Here is a 22,345-nt window from a genome sequence, read left to right as displayed (position 1 = left end):
TTTTTCAGATAGGGAAGCTAAGGGTCAGACAGTTTAAATAATTTCTCAAGCTCTGTTTGATTAGAGACCCCCGCTCTTAACCCCATGCCATACTGTCTCTAAACTTCACATCAGTGGGAGCTGATTAAGAATGACTTTATACAAGCTCTCAATTTGATAAAGTGGTTTTCTTCACTGGGGGCTGGACTAAGTGATTTCACGGCCGTCCACTAAGGTTTAACTCTGAACTATGGGCAGTTCTCAGACGACGTGTCAGGTGTGCAGACTGTTCCCCTTGGCTCTTAACTAAGAACCAGAGTGGACTAGTGTTCGTGCAAATATGCATCTTTTCCCTGCCTGGGAAGGAAAAGTCTTACACAAGGAAGAACCCTAAAATCTTTCGTAGGACCTAGAATGTAGGGCACTCAAGATATGGAACCCTCCATGAATTGTTTCTTGGGCACACAGGTAACCAGTGCTCAAAAGGTGATGTTCACATGACACTCCCTTGTTATGTAACACTGAGCCACACAGAGTTCTGGGGGGCATTACAAACGAGGGGAACTTTTCCAGGGTTCATACACACACGCAGCACTCCACTGTTAACAGCAGACTTTCTTAGCCTGGGCTCCAGAGATAGACTTCTGGGAGTCTGTAAATTTAAACGGGCAAAATGACATCTTTTTATTTTCTCTAACCTTTAACTAAAATTTCACATTTCCCAGCATTAGCCACACCTATGACTTTGTCACCAAGAGAAACCACAGATATTTTCATGCCGCTTTACGTGTGTTGCAGAGGCCTCGGTGAATCCTTTATATTCATCATTTAGCCATTTCAATTTGTTCAATCTGATGCTAGATCTTGTTATTTAAACCATTACTATAGAAGTAAATATTACTACATCACAAATTTATTTTTTAAAATATTTGATAATTGTATTACACTATGTTTGATCTTCTTTGAACTCCTGTGTGTTCTATTTTATGCATTTGAAGACATCACTGTGAAGAGATCCACAGGCTTCGCCAGACGTCCCAGAAGTACAGGGCACACACATAAAACCAGAGAGCCCTGGGCAGAGTGAAGGCATCAAGCCCTAGCCTCTCTGCCAGGATTTCCTAGAGCAGAGATTTCCAAACTCATCTGTTTCTCTGGGAAGTTAGTAAGGAAGGAAATGGGTGCCAATGACGGACCCTCCTGGGGTGATATGTTGTGTGCCCCACGGACAAGGGTGGATTCTGTCATGTGTGAGGGGAGCTCTGCAGTGGAAAAGGACGGGAAATTCTCCTCTGAACTCTCTTAAGGACAACAGAGATAACTCCCCTATCATGGGCTTTATCGAACTGGCACAGATCATTCACTTTATCAGCAGCATCTCACTTTATTTCTTCAACAGCCAAGTCAGGTTCTGTTCATTGCCCTGGTTTGTAGAGGAGGCTACTGAGGAAGGGAGGGAGGGATGAAGGGAGGCAGGGAGGGAAGGAGAGGGGTGAGGAGGGAGGGAGAGAGGGAGGGAGGGAGGGAGGAAGGGAAAGGGAGAGAGAGAGAAAGGCGAAGTGGGTGGGGGGGAATCAGAGGCAGAAGGGGGAGAGAGAGAGAGAGAGGGAGGGAAGGGAAGGGAAGAAAGAGGGGAAAAAAGCAAGAAACTGAGAAGAGCCTGTTTCCCACAGGTCTGAGTGGCTCCAGAGCCCTTGTTCTTTCCATGCCACCAAGATGTCTCCCTAGCAATGAACCAAAGGCCCGTTTAATAATTCCAAAATTTTCCAACCAAATGTGTCCCACATAGTGGAGCCAAACTGACTTGCAACTAAGGAGCCATTTGCAAATGTCAGAATCTTGATAAATAAACAGTTTTTAAGGACAAATGTCAAAGATAAATGTTAGTACGCCATTAAAAAAAAACAAAACACAAACTGGCAGAAAACCTCAAGGGGAAATTCCTTGGTATAGGTTCCTCCAGAGTGACTTAAAAGTAAATAAGTTGCCTAATCACACACACACAGGCGTGCACACACAGGCACGCACACAACATGCAACACAATGGAAACATGTAGCTCCCAGGCTCTTTCAAGTCCTCTGTGAGGCCCAAATCCAACACTGATTACTAAAAGGAACTTAAAACTGAATCTCTATAATTCTTTTTTTTTTCAAAAAATCACATAGTAAAAAGGACATTAAATTAAGGCCAAGAGTAAAAATGCCTATGTGGGTTGGTTAATGCATCTTGATAAAAACCAAATTAACAGAGCTGAATTTGACAGATGGGCTCCTACTTTAATATTTGAATTAGTTCTGCAATTCCTCCACTCAGTGAAGAGTTTGGGCAAAAATTTACCAAGATAGTAATTTATCCAAGACACAGAAAGGGATACAGATGCTCGTTTTCTGTACACCTCAGTGCGTTGGTGAACACTGAAAGACAACCACAGAGATGTTTGAAGTTGGCAGTGACACGCTAACCACAGAGATTTTCACACGCCAACATGTTCATCTAAAGCAACAGGATATATATGCAACCGGCTGAGATCCAAAGAAGGAAACTGTGCTCAAGAGAGATACGCTGGTGGGAAAGGAGAATTTCCTGTCTCAAGTCATTAATTAAGTCAAGTTAATTGTAGTATTTAAAAGCACAGCATTCATTTATTGAGAACCTACTAAATGCCAAACACTGGGTTTCATGTGGATTATTTTGAACCCCTGCAGCCACACTGCTAGATCTGAATCAGTTCCCATTTCCTAGACGTGCAGATGGAAGCCTGTGTGTACAGTGAGCTGCGGTCCTTGCAGAGCAGGCTGGTGTGCCAGTTAGTGGCGAGTTGGAGGGGCAGTGTCATTCAAGAGGGATGCTGACAGCAGCTCCCAGGATCTTTGGCCAACAGAGGCTTCAATATGAGCATTTAGAAAAAGGACAAGATTACACAACCAAAGAAAAGAGAAGGAAAGAGAGAGTAAAGATAAAAGTTGAAATCAGTGGAATAAAAAACAAAGTTACAAGAGGGAGAATCAACAACACCCTGAATGGGTTGTATCATGATAACACAACACGTAAACCTCCGTGAGACTGATAAACATAGCCAAGGGCAACGGCCCGGAGGAGACAGAATCACGGGCACAGCCAAGACTCAAGGGATCTGAAAAACTTTTCCAATAAGTTTGAAAACTTAAAACAATATTGGTCAAAGTCTTAAAAGTTTATATGTGTAACTTACTAAAACTGACCCAAGAAAAACCTGAATAATCTTACAAACATTAAAGAAATGGAGTAGTTAAAAATCTTCCACAGTATAACCCTAATTTTTTTATCTTTAAGCCTTTTACTGTCAAATTTCTTAGTATCAATGACTGAATACACATGTCAGAATTTGATTTTTGTGGAATTGTCAACCCCCTAAAAAAACTTCCTACAATAAAAATGCCAGTGGAAATCTTAGAAAAATGTTTAATCGTAGTCTAAACAAGTGGGAACCATCAGATAAATCCAGAATGTGCCTCTATAAAATCAATGGCCCACCTGTTTACAGTCAGAGTCACAAGAAACAAGAAACACACTGAAGAGGCAAAATAACCAAATGCCACGCGTGGTCCTTGACTGGAACAGAAGCAACCCCACTGCTTTGGGGAAATTTGAATGTGGACTGTAATACACCCACACACCCACCCCCAGTGCCTCCCCACACACATAGAAATGAGGAGGTGGTAAAATGTTAACACATGGTAAATAGAGAGAAAGGGAAAGGGTATACAGGGGCTCATTGTTCCATTCTTTCAAGTTTTCATAAAGTTTAATTTTTTTCCAGTAAAAATTGGGGGAAAAAGTATCCGAAAACATTTGAGCAACAGTGTTCCCCTCGAAGCCCCAGACACACACCTGTCCTAGAAGAAGCTGAGAGCCACCGAACTTTCAAGAAGTAGGTTATTTCAATGTCACACAAACTCAGTGAATAGGAAAAGCGTTCTCTGAAAATAGGACAACCAAAAGCAGACAAAAAGAATATAAGAAAATTACAGAACAATCTCACTCGTGGTACCATGATTTAAAAAAACGAATTCTAAATAAAAATGGCAGCAATCCAAATCCAGTCGAGGGTATAAAATAAAAAGTATTATTTTAAATTAAAAACAAATATGCAAAGAAAATAACTCCTATCGCTGACCACATTAATAATTTAAATGAGAAAAAACTGTATGATCAATTCAGTAGATATAGAGAAAGTATATGACAAAGCTAAAGGCCTCCGTAAAGAATATATATACCAACAATCCTCAGCAAACCGTATTGTAATGGGGACATTTTAAATGCATTCCTTTGAAAATCAGTTCAGGCACTGAGGCCAACTGTAGCTATTTCTAGTCAACATGAATTACAGATCCCAACCAACCAGCACAGTAAGGCAAAAGGGGGGAACCTGCCGTACCAGGTAAAAAAGGTCTATACATCGACAGCCTCATCTCGCCTGGTCCTTTACACCTGTGCAGTGTTTCTTAGTCTCCAGATGTCACTGTGCTCGCTCATCTACTGTACACACAGATCCACTGACAGGTGGCCACTTTTCTGATGAGAATTTATATTTAAAGGATGATTTGATATCGGGAAGACAGGAAGTTCACAATATTAAAAGCACTCTTACATTCAGTCCCAAAACGCTATTATTTCCAAAGAGACTAACACAAAGTACATTTTTTAAAATAAATTTATTTTATTTATTTATTTATTTTTGGCTGCGTTGGGTCTTTGTTGCTGCATGCAGGCTTTCTCTAGTTGCGGCGAGCGGGGGCTACTCTTCGCTGTGGTGTGCAGGTTTCTCACTGCAGTGGCTTCTCTTGTTGCGGAGCACGGGCTCTAGGCAACAGTAGAGCTGTTGGCTCAACAGTGGGCTTCAGTAGCTGTGGCACGCAGGCTCAGTAGTTGTGTCTCGCAGGCTCTAGGGTGCAGGTTCAGTAGTTATGGCGCACGGGCTTAGTTGCTCCGCAGCATGTGGAATCTTCCCAGACCAGGGATCGAACCCGTGTCCCCTGCACTGGCAGGTGGATTCTTAACCACTGCGCCACCAGGGAAGCCCACAGAGTACATTTTGTTAAAAGAGCTTATTTGAGGATTTTTATCCCAAGTCTCCTGTATATCCCCAAATCATCTCTCTTTGCCACGTTGTGTTTGCTGCCGGGGGTTAAGGTCGCATTTTGTGCAGGATATTACACAACAGAGACTGCATTTCAAATCCTGAAGTCCCCGCAGCTCTTGGAAGAGGACGTCTCTTGAGCTTTCCAAGTCTACAATCTAAGTGATATACTTTCACGTTACTTCTTTGCCTCTAAACCATGATATGTCCAGACACCACACTGAGCTGAGATTCGATTTCATGATTTTCTCAATGCACACAGAGAAGTTGCCTTTTTTGACAATTTGAAGAAAAAAAAATAGTTCTAGACTCAAACAAGTAATATTTTATCAGGCAATGGAAAGCCCTAAGAATAATCAAAGCAGGTTCTGCAATTCAAAAATGGACCAATACCGGGAATTCCCTGGTGGTCCATGGTTAGGACTCTGTGCTTTTACTGCCGAGGGCCTGGGTTCCATCCCTGGTTAGGGAACTGAGATCCCACAAGCCATGCGGTGTGGCCGGGAAAAAAAAAAAAATTTACGGACACTATTCTGTATACTTAGAGGTAGTATCAGTTGGTTTTTAAGAACTTGGGACTCTGAAGCTTTTGCACAGCAAAGGAAACCATAAATAAAACGAAAAGACAACCCACAGAATGGGAGAAAACATCTGCAAACGAAGTGACTGACAAGGGATTAATCACCAAAACATGCAAACAGCTCATGCAGCTCAATATCAAAAAAACAAACAACCCAATTAAAAAAGGGGTGGAAGATCTAAATAGACATTTCTCCAAAGAAGACATACAGATGGCCAAAAAGCACATGAAAAGATGCTCGACATTGCTAATTATTAGAGAAATGCAAATCAAAACTACAATGAGGTATCGCCTCACACTGGTCAGAGTGGCCATCATCAAAAAGTCTACAAACAATAAATGCTGGAGAAGGTGAGGAGAAAACGGAACCCTCCTACACTGTTGGTGGGAATGTAAATTGGTACAACCATTATGGAGAACAGTATGAAGGTTCCTTACAAAACTAAAAATAGAGCTACCATATGATCCAGCAATCCGACTCCTGGGCATATATCCAGAGAAAACCATACTTTGAAAAGATGTATGCACCCCAATGTTCACTGCAGCAACTATTTACAATACCCAGGACATGGAAGCAAACTAAATGTCCATTGACAGAGGAATGGGTAAAGAAGATGTGGTACATTTATAACGGAATATTACTCAGCCATAAAAAAGAATGGAATAATGCCATTTGCAGCAACATGGATGGACCTGGAGATTATCATACTACATGAAGTAAGTCAGGTAGAGAAAGACAAATATCGTATGACATCACTTACATGTGGAATCTAAAAAAATGATACAAATGAACTTATTTACAAAACAGAAACAGACTCACAGAGTTTGAAAATAAACTTATGGTTACCAAAGGGGAAAGTGCGGGAGAGGGGATAAATTAGGAGTATGGGATTAACAGATGCAAACTACTGTATATAAAATAGATAAACAACAAGGACCTACTGTAGAGCACAGGGAACTATACTCAATATCTTCTGGTAACCTATAATGGAAAAGAATCTGAAGAAGAATATATATTTATATATGTATAACTGAATCACTTTGCTATACACCTTAAAGTAACACAACACTGTAAATCAACCATACTTCAATTTTTTAAAAAAAGCAGGTAGAAGGCCTTGGAGGGAGTCAGTCTGACTGCGCTGAGAGAAGGGAAGGCAGATGCTTTTTGGCTGTCTGGTTTGGTTTCTGTTTTCCCAGAGACAAAATTCAGTTTTATCACATCTAGTGAAGTTGGACCCAGTTATAATAAAGAAAATGATGAAAGTGAACAAAAGGTACCGATATCCGCTAGACGTTTACTGGCTATGTTCCAGGTATGTTCATTTGACAGACAAAGGGAGCATTACTGAGTCACAGCCCTGGCCGGGCACAGACACATGGGGATCCCTAGAGGGAGAGATACAGGATTTAAGGAGCAAAGCAAATTGCCTCCTTATTCTGTGACACTCCACATCCTATCAGCTTTCCTCTGTTACTGCCCCATCTCTCACTCACACGCACACCCCAATCCATCACATTGTATACATACTTTCTAACTCGGGAGTTCCAATATTTTGCATATTTTCTGGTGGCACAATACAAAAAGGGTCTCTTGGTGCCTCCAGGCCAGCAGCATCAGCAGGCAGCACCTGGGAACTTACTGGAAACGCAGAATCTCAGCCCTGTCTTACACTGCTGACTGCAGAATCTGCATTTTATAAAGTTTTCTAGGAGATTCATTTACACAGTAAAGTTTGAGAAGCACTGCTTTAGCAAACATCCCTTGGGATTCTGCCACAGAGTTGTTTCCCTCTTACAGAGAAAATTCACAGTGGACTTGCTTGCAAAGCCCTAGGGCAATTGTATTCAGGGCTAGCCAATGAGAAAATGGTCCATGAGAATGTTCTAGTCAAATGAACTTCAAGAGGAGTGTAGAATGAGATATAATTCCCCATCCATCGTCTCAAGAAAAAGTAAACAATTAAATTCAGGCAAACAATAACAAATCATTTTAATTAAACAACAGGACAGTAGCTCACCAGGCATGCAGGGCTTAATTTAACTTCCAGCATATGGACAGCACTGTTTGACATTCTAGACAGACTTTGAGAATACATTTTCCCCAAATGATGGAAGAATTCTTCTTTCCAGTCCATTTGATTGTTTTATTCCCATTGTACATATTTCAAAACTAAGCTATTGCCTCACCTCACATCCCATTGCAGAGTCTCCTTTAGGTTATTTCCTCCCTACCTCTCTCCCCAGTAAAAGGGTCTTACATGTAGTCTAATCCAGTATGACAACCTCTTCCAGAATATTCCTGAAAGGTACAGAGGAAACCTCTGTCATAAGTGTTACGACAGAGGGACTCCACCCCTCTATAAATCATCCCATAATCTAACCCCAATAGACCTATTAGGAGAAAGTCTCAACATTGGGATATTTTAAAATATATTCTTTGTAATCAAATATGGTCTTCCCGTAGGTCCACTTAACTGGCTTTCGTGCTGTTCTCTAAAGCAAAAGACAATGCAATGACTCCTTCTTCTATGGGATGGCAGCTCTCAAACTGCTGTTTGGCATTTAACCCATTTCCCATTAAATGCTGTTTGGCATTTAACCCATTTCCCTAAATCATCTCATTTTCAGGCTGAACATCTCTGTCTTCTTCAGTCACTCCTAAAAAGACCTATTGATCAGACCCTAAAGTCTGGCACGTTTATCAGACTCCCGCCTGCCAGCATGGAGCATGCACCCCATACGTGCCGGGTCTAAGTATAAAGTGATCTGGTCTCTGAAATCATTCTTGCTTCTCAAGATTCTCTGTGACGTTTCACCAGACCCAGCTCCAATACGTGGGACGTAATCCGTGTAGACAGGTAACAGTAGGACTCTCACCGTTCTTACCAATGAGCGCAGACTACTGCTGGTTTGTGTGCTCTCGTTTCCTTTTGATTCTCTCCACCAGGTCACCCCAATTTCAGAATGACCTTAACTCACCTCTAACCCCCTGGGTCTTTATCGCCTGAGCAGATGCCAAGCCAGCTTTCTGATAAGCTGCTCCTTTGCCATCAACTGTGTGAACAGACAGGCCTGGCTTGACGTGTATCTGTTCAGTTTCATATCTCGGTCATTTCAGGCAGTTAGAACCCTGATCCTGTCCCTGCCGTTAGGCATTCCTTCCCCTGTGCTGATCGTCCTTCCCACATGAAGAGAGAGCCTGAAACGTGCCAGGCTTTGCCCACAACACAATGACACGTCCTATGAATATCTATCCTCCACGGGCTGACCTGTGCTCTCTGGAGCAGGATTTTTTCATTTCCTTCTCTGTGTTACAGTCCTCTGACCACTAACTTAGCTTGGGCTTTGTTAAGATCCCCCAGCTGCCCCGATTCTCTCATTCTTTTCCTGGCTGCCTGTCTGGATCATATCTTCCACCCTGTCTAGGGGCCCTTCATGTTTTCGGGAAACCTGCACACAGAGAGAGAGGGCTTGAGTTACCCCACTATCCTCTCCAACAGGGAGACCCGCCGGCTTTAGAAAAGCACACCAGTTATGCACATTATCAATACCTGTCACGTCACCGAAACACCTCCTGCCTTCTCTGTGGCTCCACCTGAACCACACTGTGGTTGGGTTTTGGCACCCAGACCCTGCCATCCACACCTTCAGGTTGCAAATGTGCCTGCCCTGAATGTATCATTTCACCAGTTCTAAAACCTCAGATGCCTACCCAGCGAGGCCCGTGGCCTTGTTCTGAGGTACTCGCTTGTAAAGTGTGGCAAGCACAGTGACATCCTGTATTAAGGAATCCTATTATTCCCCAGGGAGGGGGTGACCCAGGTGTGAGTTTGCTTGTTTTTCTTCTCCTCTAACCTCGAGGGCTGAATTTAGCTACTTCCTGTGGTGGTTACTGCTCTCTAATTGTTACCATCCTCTTTCAAGTTATATGGGGAACATGATGAAAAATACAAAAAGATGTGGCGGAACAAACTGCCTTGAATTCAGTGGTTCCCAACATTGGCTGCATATTAGAATACCTTGGCGGGTTGTTTTTTTAATCCTGACACCAGGCCCCAGACCAATTAAATCTGAAACTGCAGGGCTAAGACCCAGTTAATGAGTCATTTTTAAAGCTTCTCAGGTGGTTCCAATGTGCAGCCAAGGCCGAGAACAATGACTTCAGCCTGACGGGAGACTGGGATGAGACCTGGGAGAAAGAGAAGGCATGGAAGGAATTTTAATCACTAAATTTAGGATCCATTGTTCCTGACACTGGAGCCAGTGGCATGAGGTGTATGTATTTTTTTAAAGTAAAGAAGCAAATATGAATTGTTTCTTTACAAGTTAATATTAGTTTTTATAAGGCATAATTATTGCTGGGAACACTGAGATTTTACATAATTAGCAACTTGTAAGAGTTATTTGAGGATCAGAAAAGGTTTTTCAAGAGCCAGTCAGCCGGATGTCCAACTGGAGGTAAATACAGCCTCTGGCGTTCAGGACGGGAGGAAATGAGGGTCAGTTTCCCAGTGGTTAGCTAGCTCCAGTGTTTTTCCACTGGTGGGACACTGAGGTACTTGGAAAGTAGCAAACAATCTCCTGGACCCTTTTTGCCATCACCCATCTGTGTGTTGTTTACAGAACACGAGGCCACTATGAGAGCAGAGACTGCAGACGTTTCACCACAGCTTCGCAGCAACGCCAGCCTTACTGGCTCAACTGTTTTATTGGTCACTCACATCTAGGGGATGGGATTCGAGACAGACTGTGTCCTTAATGGATTCCACTCGGCTGTGATTCACGTCAGGATGAGGTTCCAGGGTAGAAATATTCACAGCTGGCAACCACATCTGGCCTCAGAGCATCTTTGTTTACTTTGCTGCTTAGGGGAAAAAGAAAAAAAAAACCTACAGAAGCCAGTTGCTTTGCCTGAAGACACTTCAAATACATGCTAAGCCTCACTGGACTGAGTCACAGTGCCCTCTGGCATGTACAATCTTTATGATTTCCTTGGCCAGACATGGGGCTGTATTCAGGGATTCAGAGGACGCTTCTAACTCATTCACGACCCAAGTCTCCTTCAGCACTGAGTCATCCCCTCAAATAACTGATTTCTCTTCCCCGGAATTAGACGAGTGACTTTAATCCATAATTTTCTTCCTCTTCTAACAACTTTTCTCCACCAAATTTCCACACTTAGGTTTCTTTTCCTTTTGCATTGAGACCAGAAAGTAAATCTGGTTTGTTTCTCTTGAAACAAAAAAGCACAGCTGGCGAGCCAGCTATTTTGAGTCGTGAGGGCACAGTTCAAAGGCAGCAGCACACCCAGAGCCCAGAGCTGCCAGAGCACCATCGTTCTGCTGGTTTCTTACACACAGGAACTCAGAGCTTCCCCCAAGAAGCCAGCTGCCGCATGCTGGAGCAGAACGAACACAAAATGAGATTGGAGAGAAAGGAGGCAGCACGTCCAAGCCCTCCCCAACTCAGAAGCCAAGAGGAGTCCATAGAGTACGCAAGACGCGTGATGCACACCCGGAGTGGGTCTGCTGGATGGCGGGAAGCAACGTTATTAAGGTCACAACAGGTCCAGGGGGACCCAGCTGGCTGAGATGATCTGCTAGCAAGTTAAACAGAGACAGGAAACCGCGTGTCTGATATTGTAAAAAAAAAAATCATTTGTCTTCCTGCCAGCTTTAGGCCTGCAAACCAAAGAGGCTGTTTTCATTTAAAAGAAACTCGACAACAGTGAGAAAGGAAAGATGGACACTTTGTGGCTACCAGGAGTCCCTGTCTCCTCGTCTCCTCACTCTCAGCCTCTCCGGGTCCTGCGGGGCCTGCAGGCAGCTTGTGGGTCAGCCAGGAGCATTTAACCACAGCAGGTGAGCTCTGAGTCAGAGTGGTTTCTAGACTCCTGGTTCCTAAGTTGACTAGATATAACTGACGTATTTACTGATAGTTCCATCCTGTAAAAAAAAAAAAATCTCATGCAACCTAGAGATAGACACAGTAGTGGGGGGAAGACCAAAAAAAAAGTAAAAACGGGAGCTGGGATCGAGACAAATGGAAGGTAAATGTAGGAAAACAGGCAAGCAGGGGTGATGTTAGTATGCAAAGTACACGCCCACATATTTGCTAGAAGCATGACTCGAGCTTTTCTGGTAGGGAGAAATACAACAAAACATGGTCATGTATATCGGGGGTTGGCCTGAAGCCTTGTTTTGTAAATAAAGTTTTACTGGAACATGGTCACGTCCATCTGTTTACATACTGTCTGTGGCTGCAACAGAGGCTCTCTGGCCTGCAAAGCCCAAAATATTCATGAACTGGTCCTTTACCACAGAAGCTTGCTGATCCCTGCTCTACTTGAAGCTCTATATGCTTCAAAGTGTCCTTAAGGTCAGAAGCAAGTACGTCCTCATGAGGGGAATAATCTTTCCAAAGCAGAGAGCTGAGAGAAATTTCTCCTGGCTTCCTCAGCAAGGTGACAATACAATGCAGAGAACAGCTTCTTTAACAGCGTTCTTTACAGTGAACCTGTCCCTCTGATTCACAGGACTGTTGCTGATGATGGATGGTACTTACAGACAAGTCAGCAGAAGGAATTTTCAGGAAGGAGAATGCAACACGACATTGGTACAAAGTGCCTCACTCATCTGGCTAAATCCAAAGACAAGACATTTGAATCTAGGGGAATAATAGTAACTCTTTACAACCAAAATTTATTGCATAGTTGCTCTGTGCCAGGTACTATTCTAAGTTCCCTACATGAATAAACACATTTATCCTCACAAAAATCCTATTCAAAGTGAGCACTATTTCTATCCCCATTTTTCAGAGGGGAAAACTGAGGTAAATTGGTTCACCCAAGGACAAACAACTCATAAATGGCTTAGCTGAGATTTGAACCCAGAAAATCTCACTGGGGAGAGCACGATCTTCTCAAAAGATGAGCATCCTGCTGAGCGTCATTTATAAAGCTCGTTCCTAACAAGCCCATGAATGGTATAGCCTCTGGTTGTGCTGCTTGCCCAGGACTGGCTGAATGGGGAGTCTGGGCACAGATTAGCAACCAGGCTTGTGTCCACAGCCTCAAATGGGGGTAAGACTGTTGTTAACAAGCCCCCCACACACACCTGAACGTGGAGGGTTGACGGTACTCCCTGAAAAAAGAGACAAGATTCTCCAACTCTCCTGTGGACAAATGGTGGAGAACCAACTGCGAAATCTTGGGAAATTCACACCACTCTCTAGAAATCCATTTCTTTGTCAGTAAAATGAAAAGTTTGGATGAGCTAATTGCATGGGCTTCATTTCAGCATAAAAAAAGTTACGACTCCAAAAAGACTAAGATGACAAGTCTTGGCAAGGATGTGGAGAAAAGGGAACCCCTTTGCACTGTTGGTGGGAATGTAAATTGATACAGCTTCTATGGAGAACAGTATGGAGATTCCTTAAAAAACTAAAAATAGAACTACCATATGACCCAGCAATCCCACTCCTGGGTATTTATCCAAAGAAATGAAAACAGGATCTCAAAGAGCTATCTGTACTCCCATGTTCACTGCAGCATCATTCATAACTGGCAAGACATGGAAGCAACCTAAATGCCCACCAAGGGATGAATGGATAAAGAAGGTGTGGTGTATATACAATGGAATAGTATTCAGCCATGAAGAAGAGGGAAATCCTGCCATTTGTAACATCATGGATAGACTTTGAGGACATTATGCTAAATGAAATAAGACAGAGACAGACAAATACCTCATGGTATAATTCACATGTGGAATCTAAAAAAAAAAAAGCAAACTCACAGAAACAGAGAGTAAAACGGTGTTTGCCATGGGCTGCGGGGGTGGGGGAAATAGGGAGAGGTTGGTAAGAAGGTATAAACTTTCAGCTCTAAGAGGAATGAGTGATGATAATCTAGTGTAAAACATGGTGACTATAGTTGATAACACTGTCTTGTACAATTGAAATTTGCTGAGAGTAGAACTTAAATGTTCTCACACACACAAAAAGGAAAATATGTGAGGTGATGGATGTGTGAACTGCCTAGATGGAGGGAATCCTTTCACAAAGTATGTGTATATCAAGTCACCATGATGTACACTTTAAATATCTACAACTTTATTTGTTAATTATACCTCAATAAATTTGAAAAAATGCTAGAACGCGACGTCAAAAAAAAGACTCTAGCGAACAAGGCAACACACCTGAAAGCAGTTAGCACAGGTGGACCAACCACAGCAGGCTCTCACCCCCAGGGCAGAGACCATCACTACTATTGTTCTAGGGATTTCCATGGTCTGGGCCTTGGGCATGGTGCCAGCTCCCCTGCACTTCAGCTAAGGAAGGGGGTGGGACTCTGGCCTTGAAACCAAACTTTTCAGAGTCCAGGCTTGAGTTTAATGCTAATTGCCTTTCCCTCATGGCCATGGAGACTTGCCATTTCCAGAAGAAGCAGTTCAGCTCTAAGTCAGGAGGAAAGGTGGGATGGCCAGGGATCCAGCCACCTGGGAGCTGGGAGCAGTCCAGAAGCACACCTCCTTCAATCTGCCAAGTTACCATCCTAACCCAGCAGATGATGATAACAAACAACTGAAGAGCAAACCGATTCAGGCGAACTCCTTTTAATGCCTCCCTATTCCTTGTCCGGGGCTCCCCCGGGCTACCAAACAACTCCCTTGTATCAACAGATCCAGTTCAGAACAACATCTTGTGAAATGCTTCTTGAAGGTATTCCTACATGTCTTCTTGCTTTGGGAAATAGTAGAGTATGATCCCATAGATAAAGTATGTGAACATTATCACGGAAACCAAAGAAATGTTCCTAAAAAGGCACCTCATCTTCTCTACGTGGAGCTCCATGCCGGCACTAAGTTTGTAACGCATACAAAAAATGACTTCACTATCGCTATGGAAAAACACCCCCATTTCAGTGGGGAGTTCTGTTACACAAAAGGACGGAGTAAAGCATATTTAGCTCATTTCCAAATGACCAGGTTTAAGACCAAATGTATTCCTCTTAGGCTGACTGATCATCTGGGCAAGTTATCAGCATGAAGCTAACAAGACCCATCTTTGGTTCTCTGGTTCCATTCCTAGCTGGGTGAGTTCACACCAGCTCTTTCACACTTCATTGTGAGAACAGATCACCAAGGACACTGTTACAACACTGATACTGATGCAGTGGGTCCAGGAGGGCCCTGAGATTCTGTTCTTCTACCATGCTGCCCGGCAATGCTGTGGCTGGTCTGTGGACACTTGGGAGTAGCGAGGGTTCCCCATTCAGAGGAGGGGTTCTCCCCAGCAAAGAGTGCGCTCCTTATCCGGAGGAATGAGGGAGAATGGAGGTACCTACTGTGTACCAGCTGCCACGCTGGCCCTCCCAAGCTTCACCTCCTTCAATCCCCACGGCATCCCAAGGCCATAGGTATCACTATCCGCATGAAGTGGTCCACAGCGGCACAGCCATCCAATGAGGCGGCCACGCAGCCCAAAGCAGCTTTCTGCTGAGAAAAAGAAGAGGGGGTGAAGCCCTTTGGCAAGAACAGAACTGCGATCGCCCCGAGCACTGACCTGAACGGCGCTGTGAGTCCTCCCACTCGAATTTAGCCACCTCCTACTGTGATTCTGCGTCAAAATAGGAACAACGCGCCTAATGTGTGGTATTATCCGACGATGGAGGGATGTGGTTAGCTTTGATTACACACTGTGGACTCGGTATGCTCCCCCTACCTCTGTGAAGGCACGTGGAGAAGACAGAAGCTGCTCGAGGCACGAGTTATAGCAACACAAGCCCCTCCCATACTCTTGCAGCGCGGTACCGACCCTCGCAGCGCCATACACAGGCGGTCTGACTGGCCTGCTACACACTGTGGTCAAGTCTCCACAACAGACCTCAGTGCTGGCACACACCAGAGGGCCGGGCGGGCCTGGCTTCACGTCTCAGGGTGAGCAAAAGTCCCCATCGGATATAAACCCCCAAATAATGCCAGCAGCTAACAGATGGGGCGCTGTCGTAAGCACTGCATGTAACAATCTAGCCGCACCCCACCCACCCCCCGTTTTAGTTCCATTTTACAGACTAGGAGACGTCAGGTAACTGGCCCAATGTGGCAAAGCGAACAAGTGGTAGAATGGGCCTTAAAATTCCGGAAACCCACCACAGACCCATCTTAACCATTATACTAGACTGTTTATTTCGTACCTAAAACAAGCAGAAATCATCTCCTTGCCCGGCACCCTGCAAATGAAGCATCTTTACTGCACTTGGAAACCATTTATGAAATGAATAAAACTGAGTGGTTTTTTGGATTCTTCAAGGCTTAATGAGCGATCCTACCCACATCATGACTTTGCGAAGTGGACATGTCATCTGCAAGTGAACAGGGAGCCGTTAGCTTGGGGTCCCCACCCCCATCCTGGGCTCACTTTGGTCCAGGAGCCTGACAGGGCTTGTTTGACTGACAGCTGTCACCAGGACAGGACATCAATAAGGACCCAGACAAATGCCCTCTCTTCTAACCAGAATCGTAGGGCTTGGTGAGCTCAGGGGGAGATGATGACTTCCTCAGAATTCTACACATCTTTCACCAAGCAGGAATCATCGGACAGGACAGGGAGACCTGACTTTTGGAGAGCAGCTGGAAGAGCGGACCCCGGGCTCATTCTAATTGATCTACTTTAGGGAAGCAGGGAGCCACCAGGCATAGCACAAGGCCCCACTGGGGGGTTTTGGGGGAAAAGATAGGTATCTGGTTCAAAAAGAAAGACAGCAAGGTCTCTTTAATTCCTTTGTTTTGGAACATTGGTTTCAAACTCATGAAAGCTGGCAACACCTTTCTGTGATTCATATCTTCTGCTGAAGCTTGGTACACATGGCAGGTAAAGGAGAGCTGATTTACTCCCTTCTCCCTCAGTTCCTCAGAGCAGCCCCTGATGCCCCTCGGAATACAGACTTCAAACCCTGTACTAGGGACACAGACCTTGGTGAGAGTCTGGAGACCAAACCTGTAGCCCAGCTCTGCCACTAACTAGCTGAATAACTATAGACAAGTCACCTAACTTCTGTGTTCCTGGCTCTCTGCCGTCATCACCTGGGGACAGTAATCTAATCATCTTTCTGGGCCTTAAGACGATTATCTCAACAAATCTTCAGTATCTTCAATACATTCTCTGCACATTTCTCAGGTATAGAACATAAAGGTGCTTCGACAAGGTGAACAAGACCAGAGGCATACAAGCCGTCACTACACACCAACCTCCAGGAACCTGAAAGGAGTGAAGATGGGAGGACTGGTGGCTTGTGTAGAGGCCCATCCTCCCCCAAACCATCTGCCAGGCTTCAGGCTTTATGCCAGGCGTACAGACAAGCAACGTGGAGCAGGAGAGAAAATCAGTGCTAAATAATGCAAAGAGTTGGCATTTGTCCCTTTTTTATTTTTATTTTTTTTGGTAGACTAGGCCTGGGTGCCTATAGAGGCAAAGGAACACAGTGGTATCTTGTTGTCTGAGGCTGGGCTGTCCCACCTGTCCATTCTTCGGAGGACTGCGGTCACGGCCTCGGTTAAGTAAATGGAAATCACCAAATACAGGAAGAAAGCAACCAGATTTCTAAAATGAGGATAAAAATCCCAATGATGATGGAAAAAGGGAATAAGGGAATTTACTGGGAGTCACAAAAATGTCCTGTATCTTGATTGTGGTAGTAGTTACACAGCTATATACATTAGTCACAATTCAGTGAAAATAGTATCTTCAAACGGTGGATTTTATTTTATGTAAATTATACATCAATGAATCTGACTTTTAAAAAAAATCTCAATGATATGATTTACCAAGTTTAGGATTTCCATGCAGAGTTCCATGCAGAAAAATCTCTCTGGATGAATGGATGATCACAGACCAAGAGGAGGCTTTCTTTTCACTGTATCCAGTTTGTCGAATTTGAATTTTTTAATATGTACATATATTATCTGTTTAGAAAGACAGAGATAGAGAGAGTGCAAGAAAGAAGGAAATAAAAAGAGAAGGAAGGGGGAAAAACCCTCACAGAAGTTTTATTTTATACACAGCCCATTATGAATCCTAGCTATGCCACCCACTAGTCATGGGATCCTGGACAAGGTGTTACAGTTCTCTGAGCTTGCTTTTCTCATCCGTAAGATGGGGATACTAGCAGTGCCTACCTCATGGGGTGGCTATGAGATTAAATGAGGCCAGGCCATCAAAGGGGCTTAGCAACAAACACAGCAACTACATTCCCTCTGAATGTCAGCTATCATTCATAGTAGCACTGAAAATAAAGATCTACATTTAAAGAGTAAATCTTGTGGCTCAACTTTTTTTCCCTCACATATTTAAGAAAAATGTAAGATGTAAGTAATCATTATCCATTGTTTGTAGATCAGAAATCAACAAGAACAGAGTGCTGTCCTAATAAAAATACCACACAGAACACTCCAGAGAGCTTTTGTGTTCACCATCTTATTTGACTTGGAGTAGAAAAATAAAAATTGCTTCAAGAGTTTTCCCACCTTATAAACCTGATCAAGGAGGTGAAAGACTTATATGCTGAGAACTATAAAACATTAATAAAGGAAACTGAAGATGATTCAAAGAAATGGAAAGATAACCCATGCTCTTGGATTGGAAAAACTAATATTGTTAAAATGGCAATACTACTCAAAGCAATCTACAGATTTAATGTAATCCCTATCAAATTACCCATGACATTTTTCACAGAACTAAAACAAATAATCCTAAAATCCATATGGAACCATAAAAGACCCAGAATTGCCTAAGCAATCCTGAAGAAAAAGAACAAAGCAGGAGGCATAACCCTCCCAGACTTCAGACAATGCTACAAAGCTACAGTAATCAAAACAGCATGGTATTGGCACAGAAAGAGACATACAGATCAATGGAACAGAATAGAGAGCCTAGAAAAAGAAACCCACACACCTACAGTCAATTAATCTTTGACAAAGAAGGCCAGAAAACGGGAAAAAGTCTCTTTAGCAAGTGGTGCTGAGAAAGTTAGACAGTTGCATGTAAATCAATGAAGTTAGAACACACCCTCTCACCATACACAAAAATAAAATCAAAATGGTTTAAAGACTGAAACATAAGACGTGACACCATAAAACTCCTAGAAGAGATCATAGGCAAAAAATTCTTTGACATAAATTGTACCAATGTTTTCTTAGGTCAGTCTCCCAAGGCAATAGAAATAAAAACAAAAATAAACAAATGGGACCTAATCAAACTTACAAGCTTTTGCACAGCAAAGGAAACCATAAACAAAACGAAAAGACAACCTACAGGATGGGAGAAAATATTTGCAAATTATGCAACTGACAAGGGCTTAATTTCCAAAATATACAAACAGCTCATACAACTCAACAACAAAAAAACAACCCAATCGAAAAATGGGCAGAAGACCTAAATAGACATTTCTCCAAAGAAGACATACAGATGGCCAACAGGCACACAAAAAGATGCTCAACATCGCTAATTATTAGAGAACTGCAAATCAAAACTACAATGAGGTACTACCTCACACCAGTCAGAATGCCCATCATTAAAAAGTCTACATATAACAAATGCTGGAGAGAGTGTGGAGAAAAGGGAACCCTCCCACACCGTTGGTGGGAATGTAAGTTGGTGCAGCATAGAAAACAGTATGGAACTTCCTCAGAAAACTAAAAATAGAATTACCATGTGATATAGCAATCCCACTCCTGGGCATATATCCAGATAAAACTATAATTCAAAAAAGATACATGCACCCTTATGTTCACAGCAGCACTATTCACAATAGCCAAGACATGGAAACAACCTAAACGTCCATCAACAGATGAATGGATAAAGAAGATGTGGTACGTATATACAATGGAATACTACTCAGCCAGAAAGAAGAACGAAATAACGCCATTTGCAGCAACATGGATTGAACCAGAGATTATCATACTAAGTGAAGTAAGTCAGAAAAAGAAAGACAAATACCATATGATATCACTTATATGTGGAATCTAAAATATGACACAAATGAACCTATCTATGAAACAGAAACAGAGTCACAGACATAGAGAACAGACTGGTGGTTGCCAAGAGGGAGGGAGTTGGGGGAGGGATCGACTGGGAGGTTGGAATTAGCAGATGTAAGCTTTTATATATAGAATGCATAAACAACAAGGTCCTACTATATAGCACAGAGAACTATATTCAATATCCTATGAGACCCAGCAATCCCACTATTGGGCATATACCCAGAGAAAACTATAACTCAAAAAGACACATGCACTCCAATGTTCATTGCAGCACTATTTACAATAGCCAGGTCATAGAAGCAACCTAAATGCCCAACAACAGATGAATGGATAAAGAAGATGTGGTACATATATACAATGGAATATCAGTCATAAAAAGGAATGAAATTGGGTCACTTGTAGAGATGTGGATGGACCTAGGGACTGTCATACAGAGTGAAGTAAGTCAGAAAGAGAAAAACAAATATCGTATATTAACACATATATGTGGAATCTAGAAAAATGATACAGATGAACCTGTTTGCAAGGCAGAAATAGAGACACAGAAGTAGAGAACAAACATATGGACACCAAGGGGGGAAAGTGGGGGTGGGATGAATTGGGAGATTGGGATTGACATATATTGACATATATATACTAACTAATATGTATAAAATAGATAACTAATGAGAACCTGCTGTATAGCACAGGGAACTCCACTTCGCTGTACAGTAGAAACTAACACAACATTGTAAAAGAACTATACCCCAATTTTTTAAAAATCCCATGATAAACCACAATAGAAAAGAATATATTAAAAAATGTATATATATATATATGTGTGTGTGTGTGTGTGTATATATATATATATACACACACACACACACACATATGTACATAACTGAGTCACTTTGCTGTACATCAGTAATTAACACAACATTGTGAGTCAATTATACTTCAATTAAAAAAAAAAGTTTTCATTCCTTAATGTAAAGAAGAGATGGTGGCAATAAGAGAAATGGACCCCAAAGTGTTCTTCCTAATACCTGATGTTGTAGGGGAGGAAAATATCCCCCTACAACAAATAGAGAGAAGAGAGATGGTTATTTTTAAGCATACTCCCTGGAGCATTTTAGAAGACTCTGAAATCACTCAAATATCTGAGTCATCAGCTGTGCTGGATTTCTTGAGTTGTACAATGAGAAACCACCTTTATGCTGATTATCTCACCTCATAAAGAAACAAACAGTCTGATAATGAATAAGAGGGAAAACATGAATGTGGGCCCATGATTATCACATGAGTTGAAAATACACTGAAAACTGAAGTCATAAATACCTTAAGAGCTTATAGTAATATACATATATATAAAATATATCCAACTTGCAAGCCATTTATCAACTTTTGTCCCCTTTGAATGAAATAAATTTTTCCATTGTGGATAAGCCAGTATGCAAAAGGAGAGAAAAGTTTCATAGATGGTAATAAACATGTCTGGATATTCCACTATTAGGGATTAATTCCTTTGGCTTAGCCTGGGCCTTATTTTTAAAGGTGAAGTACTTGGGGAAGGTTAACGTGGTAAACCAGGATATCAAGGTTACCATGTTTTAGTGTGATTTAATCTAGTTACAATGTCCCTCCTAACTCAAATTACATAAGGAAAATGAGAGACATGGAGTGCTTGTAGGACGAAAATACAGAAGAGGTGAGTGATTTTGGAAAGTGTTGCGCTGACAAGATGTACATGCCTGCCTTTGTACACTGAGAACTTGGCACAGGTGGGGAGTGGAACAGGAAGGGAGGGAAACTGGCTGAAGGACACACGGAGAGCAAGAGGTGAGTCTGCACTGCCCACGAGCACCATACACAAAGCATGAGACTCATCACTTTCCATAGTTGGGACACACACAGTAGCAGGGATAGTGTGTCGACCCAGCACTTGTGTTCCAAAAGGATTTTTTTATTGAATTGGACCTATTTGGGGCTAAAATAACCTTTCCCCATGCTGAATTTATATTCCTAAAACCAAGAGAATATTATTTGCATCATCAGCCTGGAAAAATTAAAAGGCTTATAATCTCCAGTGCTGGAGAAAGTAGATGGAAATTCATATGCTTATATATCTTCTGGGGGAGGAGAACAATTTAATAGTGGCTATCCAAATTTAAAATGTGCATACCTCTGATCCAGAAATTTCATTTCTAGAAATCTGTCTTGCAGAAATACTAGCACAAATGTATAAGATGTTTTGACAAAGATAGTCAATGTAGCATTAAGTGGAAAACTGGAGACACCTAAAATAAGCTACCAACTTATTTGGGAATAAGTTAAGAATGGTTAAGTCACTCATAGAAGATATGCCATATTATGCAATTCTGGACAACAATTAAAAGGTGTACAATATATCTACCTATATTGTCTTGTTTAGAAGAGAAGTAAAAGTGGGTGGGTGAAAAAAAAAATATTGCCAGGTAATATTTATAGTATGATCAACTATTTGTATGGAAAGATGGATGAGTGGGTGCAATGAATGGTTGGACAGATGGACAGATAGATGGACAGACAGATATACAGATGGATGGTGGATGGATGGACAGATGGACTGGTGTTTGAGTGGATGGACAGATACATGGATAGATGAAGAG

At 42.4% G+C, this 22,345-nt stretch overlaps 1 protein-coding gene across 1 annotated transcript in view; it reads right to left on the bottom strand.

Annotated features, from left to right (window-relative positions):
- TGFBR2 (transforming growth factor beta receptor 2) overlaps nucleotides 1–22,345 on the bottom strand; it is a 93,574-nt gene that overhangs the window by 31,848 nt on the left and 39,381 nt on the right. The window lies entirely within an intron of this gene.

This window comes from Eubalaena glacialis, chromosome 7 (assembly GCF_028564815.1).
Source record: "Eubalaena glacialis isolate mEubGla1 chromosome 7, mEubGla1.1.hap2.+ XY, whole genome shotgun sequence".
Taxonomy (NCBI): Eukaryota; Metazoa; Chordata; class Mammalia; order Artiodactyla; family Balaenidae; genus Eubalaena; species Eubalaena glacialis.
The sequence above is the reverse complement of the archived record's forward strand: the minus strand, read 5'-3'. Positions and strand labels throughout refer to the sequence as shown.